This window comes from Equus przewalskii, chromosome 1 (assembly GCF_037783145.1).
Source record: "Equus przewalskii isolate Varuska chromosome 1, EquPr2, whole genome shotgun sequence".
Taxonomy (NCBI): domain Eukaryota; kingdom Metazoa; phylum Chordata; class Mammalia; order Perissodactyla; family Equidae; genus Equus; species Equus przewalskii.
This window is the reverse complement of record NC_091831.1, coordinates 152,799,797-152,813,715: the sequence shown is the minus strand read 5'-3', so window position 1 is coordinate 152,813,715 and position 13,919 is coordinate 152,799,797. Positions and strand designations below refer to the sequence as shown.

At 35.4% G+C, this 13,919-nt stretch overlaps 1 protein-coding gene and 1 long non-coding RNA gene across 5 annotated transcripts in view; both read right to left on the bottom strand.

Moving 5' to 3' along the window:
* Positions 1-13,919, bottom strand: part of DPH6 (diphthamine biosynthesis 6) — a 175,849-nt gene that overhangs the window by 63,517 nt on the left and 98,413 nt on the right. The gene's annotated exons all lie outside the window — the stretch shown is intronic.
* Positions 7,214-10,434, bottom strand: LOC139084186 (uncharacterized). The gene is made up of 2 exons (XR_011541572.1): positions 10,307-10,434; positions 7,214-8,565 (listed from the first exon to the last, which is right to left on the bottom strand). It is a non-coding gene; the product is annotated as an uncharacterized lncRNA (long non-coding RNA).

Genomic DNA, 13,919 nt, shown 5'->3' with positions numbered 1-13,919 from the left:
CCAAAACATAAAATGAAATAAAATCAGTGATTTTCAACCTAATAACTCTCTAAAACTCTTTGTAGTATTTGTTCTTTAAGACCCTATAAAGCTGGGCTTTGTGCAATAATCATTATAATTATGTTTTCAACCGTTTAACACAAACATTTCCTCCTAGAAAAATTATTGTAAGTCACCATCAATGCCAGTTATGAATTCATATCCTGCATCTTTCAAATTAAACATTTTAGGGTCATTCAAAAACACTGTAATTTAGAAATTGTGATATTGCTTTAGTTTCCCAAAACATATATCTTATCTGAAATATCTTTAATGCAAATGAAAATGTGAGATTAACAAGTACAGTATAGGAAGCTGAAAAGCCCCCAGATTTAACCACAATTTAAACACTTGTCTTTTCTGAACTTGTCAAAAAAAGAAAAACATATCTTCTACCTCCCGTTCCATTGACAACCACAGGCCTTAATAGTCTTGCCTACATTCTATCTGTTGCATGGGACACTTCCAGTGATTTTTAGAGGCAGAGATAAGAAAGAAAGGTGTACTGGGTTTATGATGCAGCAAGTTTCTTTTTTGCCAAACAGGAAAATGAAACAGCAGATGAAACATATGAGAAAAACAAACAAACAGGCAAATTATTTACGAAAGGAGAAAACTCAAATTATCCATAAACGTGCAATTTCATATGTTAAGGCCAAAGAAAGATAATCAGTTAAAGGAAAAAAAAACTTTTTTCTTTAAATACATACAACTCCTGAGACACATATTGAAGACACAATCTACCTGAATGAATTAAGAAAAATAAATAAATAGTTCAAGAATAGGGAAGTTGTAACATAAAATAATTAGTGACAAGCACCAAAACTCAGTCACATAAATAATTGTGTCAAATAAGTTTTGCAAATCAGACTATTAAATGCAAATGTCAAATTCATTTATGAAAGAGAAGCAATATATATAACTAACAATAATTAGTAATAATATGGGTTCAAACTTCAGGGACTAGAAAATGGGGGAGAAATGGATTGGAAAAGTAAAGGATGATAGTAACTGACATACACACCAACAGGTACAGGCAAAGGATCCAAATTCCTTTAAATTAGAATTAAGAACTGTACGAAGATAGCTTTTCAATGCAGGAAATCAGTGGCCCAGGCAGAAAGGCAGGATTCCAGGTCTTAAATCCCCTCAAAGACACCCAGCTAACAGTGGAACTGCCAGGCTAGAGTGAAACTGTTAGGTCTCTCTAGACTAGAATTGAACATTTTCTATAAAAAGTCAGACACTAAATATTTTAGGCTTTGTGGTACCTATGGTCTCTTTGGCAATAACTCTTCCATTGTAGCAAGAAAGCATCCATAGACAATATGTAAACAAAAGAGCATGGCTATGTTTATTAAAACTTTATTTATATATTCAGGTGGTGGTCTAGACGTGGCCTGCAAGTGGTAGTTTGATAACTTGTGCACTAGACAAAGGTAGTTGTCTACCTTGGCTTTATATTGGCTTCATACTGGAATTACCTGGAGAGCTCTAAACGAACAGATGTGCCTCCGTTCCATCCCTAGATATTCTGACTTAATTGGTCTGGGGTGCAGCTTGGGCACAGAGCTTTCCGAAAGCTCAACTAGGTGACTCAGATGTGCAGCAAGGTTGAAAACCACAGTTTTAGAAACTTGACCTGGGTTCCTGCTATATGTGTCTATGGAGAGGAAAACAGAAGAGGCGTAGAGATGTCTTTATTTGGCTGTGACAGTCCCAAATGTACTGCACCTATACACCTATAGGCTGTCCTCTACGATATGGAAATTAACTCTCAGGGGAGCAGAACATTTTGCCCTGAAAATGTTTCTATTCATCTCTATTATCAATTTATAAGCTGGTGCATATGAGACCCAACACATTAAACATATTTCTGAAAAAATACAGCAAGCCAGTTTGAATCAAAAGTCAGTCCTTTGTATCCCTGGGATCTAAGGATCCCAAATAAGACTTTGTTTCTGGCCTGTCCATGGGTGTAGCCCCTTGAATTCCTTATATTGATTAGGAAGGACTTAAAAGATGTTATTGCATTTTTAGTATCAATATTTAAAGAATATTTTTGAAAAGATTAAGGTAACTACTAGTAGAATGGATCCTTCTCAGAACAACAGAGAACATTTTAAAATATTCCATATAGCAAAAGGTAAAAAATAAAGGAAAGCAATAAATCATGAACAATTGATGACATAAAATAAGAAGAAAATTTAAGAAGTAACTTACTGATTATACCATATATTAGGTTTTGAAGCATTCCCTCAAAATTTCAAAGAATTGAAATACTCCTGAGTATGTTATCTGAGCAAAATGTGATTGAGCCAGAAATCAATTTCACTAAATAAATAGAAAATCCTCATGTTTGGAAATTAACCAATGCATGAAATTAAGCAATACATTTCTAAATAACCCATGGGTTAGAGAAGAAATTCCAATGTAAATTAGAAAGTATTTTGAAATAAGTGGTAATGAAAATACAGCTATAGCTGAAATTAGAGGAAAAATTAAAGCTTAAATACATATATTAGAAAACAAGCATGAAATTTAGTGAATATGTATGTATCAAGAAATTAGAGGGCCAGCCCGGTGGCGCAGTGGTTAAGTTCATATATTCCGCTTCTCAGCGGCCTGGGTTTTGCTGGTTCGGATCCTGGGTGCAGACATGGCACTGCTTGGCAAAAGCCATGCTGTGGTAGGCATCCCACATATAAAGCAGAGGAAGATGGGCATGGATGTTAGTTCAGGGCCAGTCTTCCTCAGCAAAAAGAGGAGGATTGGCATTAGTTAGCTCAGGGCTAATCTTCCTCAAAAAAAAAAAATTTAGAAAATATTTCACAATATATACAAATATCAAATCCCTATGTTGTACACTTAAAATTAATGAAATGTTACGTCAATTATATCTCAATAAAAAAGAGATTAGAAATGATGAACAGTAAATTAACCCAAAGAAAGTATAAGGAAGGAATAATAAAGATGGCAGCAGAAATTAAAGAAATAGAGAATCAACATATAATAGAGAAAATGAACAAAATCAAAAGACAAAATCGACAAACCCCTTAAAGACTGATAAAAGCAAGGAAAAGAACAAATTACCAATTGGAATGAAAAAGATGACATCACTACCAGTCCTACAGATAACAAAAAGACAATGTGAAGATATTAGGAACTATTTTATACCTACAATTTTCAAAACTTAGAAGAAATGGGCAAACTCTGAGAAAAAACAACTTATCAAACTAAAATAAGAAATAGAAAATCTGAATAGTCTTAATCTAACAAAGCAATTGAATCTCTAATTGAAAACTTTACGAAAAAGAAATCTCCATGTCCAGGTGGCATAAGTAATTAGTACTTAAAACACTGAAGAAAGATTTAATACCAATCTCACAGAAAATTTCAGACAACAGAAAAAGAGGAAACACTTCTAAGCTTTATAAGGCCAGGGTATCTTATTACCCACACCTGTCATTACTAGGAAAGAAAATTATAGGTCACTTGCTCCTAAGAACATACATGCAAAATTCCTAAACAGGGTACTCAGAAATTGAATCAAATTATACAATAAAAAGACAATTCATCATGGAATATTACATGGCAATAAAAAGAAATCATAAAGGTGAACCTTAAAAATATTTATTCCAAGTGAAAGAAGCCAGTCACAAAAGACCTCATATTGTAGGATTCCATTCATATGAAATGTCCAGAATAGGCAAATCTATAAAGATATAAAGATGGAAAGTAGCTTCGTGGGCCTTAGGAGTGGGATGGGAGGTAAAGATTAGGGGAAAATGACGAATGATTGCTAAGGGGTACATGATTCTTTTGGGGGATAAAACGATGTTCTAAAATTTGATTGTGGTGATGATTGCACAACCCTGTGAATATATGAAAAAACACTGAACTGTATATTTTAAACTAGTGAACTGCATGGTATTTTAATTAGATATCCATAAAACTGTTAAAAAATAGTGTGCAGTATATAATAGTCATATGCTCAGACAAAACAGATATAGAACTCAAAAAACAAGAGGGTGAATTCAGGAAAGCACCTGTAAACAATTCTTTTTAACTGTTCTCAGCAATCATATTGATGGTGGTAGTATTAGCATTGTTATTCTGAGACTGTTTCATATGTTGCTTAACTTTTAATCTCTCTATTTATTAACATGCTGAATGCCAACAGGAGTTTCCTGGAGCAGAACAGATTATTACTACTATTTACATACAACAAGCAGATAATACCATTTTGTCTCTTCTCTGCCCCAGCTCTTACCCCAGGAGCAAGGTGATAAGAATGAGACATAATCTTTCAAGTAATTGCCTCTATTGCAGGTAGGGAGTCCTGAAAAAATAAATCTGCATGTTTATTTGGGAAAAAGGAGATAGTTGTTTCCCCTCCTTCTGAGAGTTTCCTTGGAAAAGTAAAGGGAAGGACTTGTGTCTTCATACTTTGGAATATAAAAAAATCTCTCTAGGGAGGAATAAAATTAGTGTCTCCAGCTTTACAACCTAGGAGATGACTCCAAGGTCCTGGTCTCATGCCCCGACCCTTGAAATGTAAACACATACCTCCAGAGAAGTAAATCTGTCTGGTGTTCTCACTGGCCATTCAGTCATACATTAAATTTTAATGCTTGTCTTTTAGCCTAGGTCCCAAGTTTCTGTAAAATTTGCTCAGAAAGCCCTAATTGTGCAGAAACATAAACATATTTTCTCCACAATGCCACACATGTAATGTGGTACAAAACAAATGAGAAATTGAGCTAAACTAAAAGAATGGATTGACGAATCAGACTCAAATAAATCTGAGACCTTAATCAATATGAAGTTTTACTGATAATTTAAAGAACGGAAGTAATCAAACAGCACAACTAATCAGGGAGAGGTCCAGGACCATCAAAACAGCTTTCCAGGTCCTTCTCTCTCACATTGGACATACTCTGGCCCAGGTTAGCATAAAAAGTCGATTAGAATTATAGTACCATTCTCCATTTCTTGCCCAACAAAAAGAACTTTTCTCATGCATATTCACATTCAGAGTGATTGGGGTAGTGATAGAGATTACTGTTCAGTAAGTTCTCGATTCCATCTGGTTTGAGGACATAACTAGATTCCAGTACAGGTTTTAACAGTCATTGGCTTCCAGATGTCACTATGCAACACGCTCTCTTCTGGACAACACAGTGTTGTTCCTTTATCTGTCCAATACCAACCAAAGCACCATGGAAAAGACAAATACCTTTTACATCTGTGGCACCCGGGCCATTAGAAAACAAATTTAAAGGCCACACTGTCCAGTAATGTCCTACCATAATCTAGGATAACCATAGTATTCCCATAAATTGGCATCCTTAGCTTGGCTTCTGATACTCCTGGTCATTGATCTTTAAAAACAGCAACTTCCATAATGATTAGAATTCAATAGTCTTTCCTGGTTAAGGATACAGGCCCTCTTCCTGTACTGTTGACTGATATGACGTTCTATGAAAGTAAATACTCTATTAGTTCAATCATTTAAAGCTTTGTTGTCCCTCCAGGGCCAGTTCTAGATGCAGCCAGTCTCCTGGAAGAGGGCTCCCTCTAGTGTCTCTATTTGGACTAGCAAGTCCTTTTCATCCTGATGAGGTTTTCAGGAACATTATTTTGGTCTGATGTAGAACCCTAAGACCAGTACCAAAAATTCCTAAAGAACATCTGGCACAGCAGAGGCAATAGTAATCAAGCCACAACACGGGTCATTACCATGGTACATTAGTGAGATTTGTGCAATTTAGGAAAACGGTTTGCATACAAAAATAATTTAAGTCCCATGAGATTGTCAATTAGTATATTACACCAAATATAGCTCTGTCTGGGTGTCACGTGTTTTGCTAAATGTACTTTACATAACTCCAGAGAAGAGTTATCAGTGATATCAATTCATTACATCTCTCTCAAATCTATCTCCCTCAAGGGTGATATTCCAATTTCCCTGAATGAATTCTATTTACATTCACATATTCTGTATTTGAAGGACTAAATCAAGCTATGGCTGGCAGTAGAAATCTGCTTTTCATTATACCTAGGTAGATGCCTCAGCAACATATTGTTTTGATTTATGTCCACAAAGAGTGCAAAAGCCCTATTGTTCAGAATTCTCCTATATAATTCATTAGTAATAGTCAAGTCATCAGAAAAATTATGAGAATGGTAACCACAGCCTATAAACTAATAATTGACTGGTAACTATAGTAAACTACCCTTACACTGAGTCATCAAATTGCACTCTGTCACTTTGTTGCTCCAAATTATCCAGGCGGAATCTTTAGGTAGAGCTTGTACATCAGCAACTTCCCTTCCCTGCAGAAAACAGGTCCAAGTTTTCTCTCAACAGTCGTTAAGTAGTCGGCATCAGATCTGAAAAGGATACCTAAGAGTATTATTCTCTAGTGGAGGCTCTGGCATGTAGGTCACACGATTTTGCCCCTCCATAGAATTGTAATCTACTTTTAAGTGCCTTTCCATCTCCTATGATTCCCTCCATTTCCATTTATTACCTGTTTTGACCCATATCCTTTACCTTGTGCTTGGTCTTTCTGGCTCAATAGATGTATTATAAACCCACAGGGCCAATAAAAACAGCAGTCTTGTTAACACTTCTCCTTGGACTCACTCCCAGGCTGATGCTACAGGATTTCACAGATAAAGAATCACAGGACACGTGGCCCTGTGTTTATACATAGGCCTTAATTTGTCTACATGGGTGAAGCTATGACATACCCCTAAGGGTCTTTAAGAATATGCACTGTCAATTTTGGTGGTATTAATACTGTGTTTTGTGCATTGATAATACTTTCCTTGGTACACATAACTTTCAACTCAGGCCTGGGACCACCAGATCAGGCAAAACGACAGAAAAATTTTGTGAAATAGAAAAAATATATAGTTGTATACTTACATCGTCCCCCATCATCTCATTCCTGTGCTCCAATCCTAGAAATTTTCCCAGTAGAGTCTTGGCATTATTTCCTTTCACAGTCAATGTTAGTACAAAATCATTTAACTGATTAAGCTAGACTCTAATTTTTTTTACTTGCCATTTTAATTAACTAGTGCATCAACTGACCATTCCAATTTTCAATGACGCCACTGTTCTGAGGGTGTTAACAAATGCAACATGTCCATGAAATACTTCTTGTTCATTTCTGTGTATTTGTAGCAGTGAAATGTGTCCAATGGTCAAAATATATTGAAGGGATAGGGAATTGGTTGCTCCAATCTTCAACTGTACTTTCCAATGTTGTTCCTTAACAAGTTAAATAAAGCTTGGAGTAGAATAGGCATTATTCTAGTTAACACTCATTTGCAGTCCCTTACGGCTTCTGGTTAGAGGTCTAACAGAATCTACTTGCTAGCTCTATGCCAGTCCTTGTCTTTGGGGAATGTTATTCACTGCTATATTAATTTTCATTTTTAAAATCAGTTTTACAATAAAACTCACCAATTTTAAATTTCAGTAAATATATACAGGCATGTAACCACCATCACAATGATAGAGAACATTTCCACTGCTCCAGAAAGTTCATGAGAGAAGTTGCAGGCTGTCCTCTTCCTGCTTTGCAGTCAGTCCTTCTTTCAATCCCAGCACCTGGCAACCAGTGATTACCCTGTGTCTGTAGACTTCTCCATTAAATACGTCACGTAAATGGAATTTATAATATGCAGATTTACTTGTATCCCACAGCTGTTCTATGTACTTCCCTCCCCTCTTTCTTGCCTTTTGGATTATTTTACAATATTCACTTTGCTTTCCACTACTGGCCTATTACCTATACACTTGTTTTATCTTTTTATTAGTTTCCTTACGGTTTCCATTTTACATCTTTAAGTTTTCACTCTACTGTCAAATCACATTACACTACATCATGTACAATTTAAGACTGTTATACACTGTACTTTCATTTCACTGTACTTTCCCGTCTTCTGTTATGTGTACTACTTTAACCATATATTTTACTTCCCATGTGCTCAACACAACTGCCATTATTTTTGCTTTGTATAATCTATCTTTTAAAGTGATTCAAAAAGTTAGAATGGACTTAAAATTTATCTACTCTATTACTTACATTGCTCTTTGTCCCCTTGTGAGATTCAAATTTCATTACTATTTTCCTCCTGTCCAAAAACTTCCTTTAATATTACTTGTAATGGAGATCTGCAAGTAACGAACTCCCTCAACTTCTGTACATCTGAAAATGCCTTTATATGATCTTCATTTAGAAACTTATTTTTACCAGGAATAAAATTCTTGGTGACTTTTATTGATTTTCAGTATTTAAACATGTCTCTTCATCGTATTCCAGTCTACACAGTTTCTGAAGCAAAGTCTGTTGATGTTTTCATCTTTGCTTTCTGTATAGAATTAATCTTTTCACAGTGGCTGCTTTTAAGATTTTTGTTTACCACTGGTTTTCAGCAATTCCATTATAATGTGCTTCGTGATTTTCTTCATGTTTCTTCTGTTTGGGCTTCATTGACATTTTGGATCTGTAGATTATAGTTTACATCAAATGAGAAAAACTTCTGCCCATTATTTCTTCAAATATTCACCCCATCCCCTTTCCTGGGACAATATACCTAGGTTAGCCAACTTGTTATGGTCCTACAGCTCATGGATTATGTGTTATTTTCAGTTCTTTCTTTCCTCTGTGCCTCATTTTTGACAGTTTCTATTTGTCTTTAAATTCACTCATCTCTTCTGCAATGTCTAATTGCAGGGTATTATTCATTTCACATAATGTATTTTTGAAGTTGTATTTGGGCCTTTTTACATCTTTTATTTCTTTCCTTATCATAATCATGTTTTCCTCTAGTTTTTTGAGCATACTAAGCATATTTCTAAGAGCTGTTCTTGCCTGCTAATTCCAAATCAGGGTCTATTTTGATCAATTTTCTCAGCATTAATCAAATGTTCTTGCTTCTTTACATGTCTGATAATTTAGATGTAAGACATTATGAGTTTTATATTATTGTGTGTTGGATTTTACTGTATTCTCCTTTAAATAGTTTTGAATTTTGTTCTGGTATGAGTTAAGTTATTTCAAATCAGTTTGGTCCTTTTGAGGCTTGCTTTCAAACTTTACCAGATCAGGTTCACAGTAGCCTTTAGTCTAAGACTGGTGACTGCTAAGGTGATGCCTGCTGCAGGACTCTACTGGTATCTCACGGATGATGAGGTCTTTCCACTGCTGGAAACGTGGACATTTCCAGTCTTATGTGAACTCTGGAAACTCGGCATCCTGCTTTTTCATGGTTCTTTCCCCAACTGGAGGCATGTCCCTTTCACACATATGCAGATCCATACTCAGCCCAAGACTGGAGGGAAGCTTTCTGCATGTCTGCAGAGGTTTCTCTCCACGAAATCCCTTCTCTCTGGTATCCTCTCCCACAGAATCTCAGCGCTTGGCCTCTCTGAATTCTGATCTCTGTCTCCTCAACTCAGTGGAACTGCCTGGGCTCTGTTTGGGTTCTCTTCCCTGTGCTGAGCAGAAATTACCTCCAGGCAGTTAGCTAAGACAATGCTAGCACTGACCTCATTCATTTTCCTTCTCTTATGGATTACAATTTGCTTGTTTTTGCTCAGATCTCCACTCAAATTTATATTTCTTTATGGCGACTCTGTGAATAGGCACAAACAGTATTCCTACATGAGGAATATAGTTTTGCCTAAACCCAAAAAGCCCTGCTAGTCTCTGAGATTCTTGCTTATTAGTGAAGTCTGTGAGAAATATTAACTTAATTCTCACATTTTGAGGAATGCCCACCATGGTTGCTTCAGCCCATATAATTCTCAGGAATTTCAAAGACTGAGCTAGCCCTTGAATTTTAGCTGCATTTGTCAGCCAACCTCTATTTTTCAAATGAATAATATAGTCCTTGGGGCCGGCCCCGTGGCCCAGGGTTTCATCGGTTTGGATCCTGGGTGGGGACATGGCACTGCTCATTAGGCCACATTGAGGCGGTGTCCCACATACCACAACTAGAAGGACGCACAACTAAAATATACAACTATGTACCTAGGGGATTTGGGGAGGAAAAGCAGAAAAAAAACAAGATTGGCAACAGTTGTTAGGTCAGGTGCCAATCTTTAAAAAACAAAACAAAACAAATATATATATATATAGTCCTTAACTCCTTCCGAGTTTCTTCCTCTGAAGAGGCAATTCTTATGATTTTACCAATATAATGCACTAACTAGGTGTTAATGTTTTTCAAGTCCAAGTCTTACCTCACTGGATTGTGATGATGAATTCAAACATTACAGTGGCAACACAGTAAATGTATATTGGTTCCATTCTGTGAGAAGAGAACAAATTGTGCACGGCTAGACTCTGAAACTGAAATTGAAAAGTAGGCGTTGGCCACGGCTATCATGGCATACTAGTCCTCCTGGTCCTTTTGCACTTCCTGTATACTCTTTTTCTAGCAGGCACAGCTAGAGCAATCAGAGGAACTACCTTGCATAATCCTGGATAATCTATCATTAACCTCCAGGAACTAGAGAGACAGGACTGTTAAAAATGAGCAGTGATCTTCTAGTGACCTCCTGGAATTCTTTATTGCTTAGTGTTTACTACTAAGAAGGGCCTGGACAATTCCAAAGGTTCCCATTTAGCATCGCCAGTCAAAACTAGATGAAGGGCCAGACTTAGTAGACATCCCCTGTAAAACGGTAAGGGCAACATACCCTGTTCACCCATAACGACCACACCAATTATGCATTCAGGTAAAGGTGAAATAACCACAGAAGAGGCTCTCCAGTTACATGTTACAATTCTTAACCTTAGTCCTACTTTGGTTTTCTCCACTACAACATCTCTATACACAGCTAGCGTTGCTTCTGATATAGTCCTGAATTTGATTTTAAAATATCATGAACTCATGAGGTATCAGATATACACATACACACATACAACCATATCATTTCCCATTAAAAGAAATCAAGGCTTCTTGAAGCAATGGATATTCTAGGTCTGGGTCAGAAAATGTATAAGATGATGCTATATGTTCATAGCAGCACTATTTATACTAGTGCCAAACTGGAAACTACCTACATGTCATCAATGATAGGATGGACAATTAAATTGTGGTATATTTCTATAGTGGAACACTGTACTATAATGAGAAATAAACAAACTATTTTTTAATAGTTTTTAATATCATTTAATAATAATAATTATTATTAATATTATTTAATAAATTATTTATTTTATTAATATTGTTTAATTATATTTAATTATTAATATTATTTAATAATAAATAGAAAGAAACTATTGCTTCTTTCAATAATGTGGATGCATCTCATAAATATAATGTTAGCCAAAGAAGACAGACACAATAGAGAATATACTGTATGATTCCCTCATATAAAATTCAAAAACAGGAAAAACTTATCTACAGTTTTAAGTGTCAAGAGAGCTGTTACCTTCAGGAGGACAAGTATTGACTAGGAAGATATTACTAATGTTCTATATCTAGAGTTAGGTATTGATTATATAAGTATGTTCACTTTGTGAAAATTCATCAAGTTGTACACTAAGAATCTGCGTACTTTTTGGCATTTATGCTACGATTCAATAAGTTTACCTAAAAACAAAATGAAACACGAAGTAGATCTACATTTATTGATGTGGAAAAAGTCTCCAAGACATACTGTGAAGTGAAAAAGGCAAGTTGTCCATCGATGCACAGAGTAAGACACCATTCATGTCATATTTAAAAGCCCATACAACAATCATAGCATTTCTACACATACATATACACACACCAAAAGAAAAGTGATCTAGAAAGCTGAGCAGTCATCATTCTGGTGTGTATCCCTGGGAAAGTGAGGGGTTGGCAGGAGAGAGGAGGACAAAAAATAGATGGAATCTTTTCTTTATCTACGAAAATTTAATATTATATAGCAAGATTGTTTTCATGTAATATTCATATAACTAAAAATAAATATTTCTAAATGGCAAGTTTGTTCTTAATCCAATGTGCAAATGGGTCTTTAAATAAGTCTAAAAACCAGAAACTCCTTTAAACAGTAAGCTGTTACGTAAAAATTTCAAGAGTTCACTGATGCCTGTAAGACATCAAGGTTATATAACACAATTATTAGAAATATATTTCTATACATCCATGTAGAACCAACCCATTTATAAGACCATTCTGTAATCTAATGGGCCACAAACTTTGCTCATCCCCTTTCCCTATGGAAAGATTCTATTGTCCTATTTTTTGTTTAAAACCTTTTCGGAAAATTTTAAATGGGAGGAAAAAAGTTTGAAAACCTATATTGCATCATTTGTATGTTTCTGTGTCTCTAGAAGGAATGTGCCATTCAATAAGCCTTTGTTTAACACTGTTCTCAAGAATAACTTTCATCTTTGCACACCTATAGGTAATCAATAGAAAACTGTGCTGTAAATGTTAAAATCAGATCTATACTTTTGTCATCGGGATGCCAAGGACAACTTAGCTCAGTTTTATTCTTTACCCAAAAGTTTAATACAGTTAATCACCATCTCTAACCCCTACACAGAGGCGCACACGCATACACACACACACACAAAGACACGCAATAATATGAATTACATACTACGATAAAGGTGTCAATAAGGTCATATTCTATGGCTCTGTCTTTCTAATGAGGCAGGTTCTCTCTGGGTTCTTATCCACTCCATTCTCTAGTACTAAAGGGATAAAATGTGTACTGTCCAGTGAGATGTCACATGAACTTCATTACAGAACTACGCAATCTTAGAAAATCCAAAAAAGAGAGCGAGCGAGGAAAAAAAGCGAGAAAGCATACTCTGTATAGATCTATATAGAAACTCATATGACAAATATATCTATAGCAACAACTTCAACCATAAAAGTCGCTGAGCAACCTTTTCTCAAAAATGAGAACACAACACCACCTCAGTCTTTCTTTTTTTACCAGCTAAGGAGATCAACTGCAGGTTCTCTAAATAAGGCTTTCCACTAAAGACTACATCTTGACTTCAACAGAAGAGAGTATAGCTTGGTGTTTACCCCAGAGAAATACCATGGGATCTTTGTTTTAATGCTGTTTAAAACGTGAATTTGTCTATATAATCTTCCACAGCTAGAGACCTTGTTATCTCAGAGATCAGCAAGGTAAACACTCTCAAATGAGGTACAAGATTTAGGCTTTGAGAACTCTGAGCCTCCAGGGCATTTACTATAACAGGTTCACGAAATAAATGTATTGAGCTCAAACCCTATGGTTTCTTGAAAATGAATATAACTATAAAAATTTAAAACAATAAATTAAATGAGTTTGTATGTAATATCCATATTTGAATCAGATTACTACCTGCCTGTTGTGTCAGTGCTAACTGATCTAATGACATTCTCTCAAACATGATTCACTCGCCATCCACAAGAAAAACTCACTATCCTGCTTATTTCTGATACCACAAACAAAGCCAATCATTCTATTTTAGCATTATTCAAAATATGTTTTAAAAAAGCAAGGAAAATATCATGCGTTGTGCCAAACAAGATTTTAAGAAGCTTCCAAAAAAAAAATCAACCTATATTTTCTGTTTCCTATGAACCTGAATCCCAAATTCTATAAAAAGAACTTAAATTGAAGGACCATAATACAATACTAGTTTTAGAGGCAGTTATATATATATAATAAAAAAAAAAAAAGATGAGGTCACCATTAATCACTTTGGTAATGGTCAAAAGCCCATTTTAAAACTTCTCCTTACTCAATTTCTTCAGCTTGTGACTCCACATTTTTATATTCTAAATCATTTTTCCTTTTTTTGCTGTAATTTCTTATTAGTGAACTCAGAGTATCTTTGTGGTAACAGACAGCT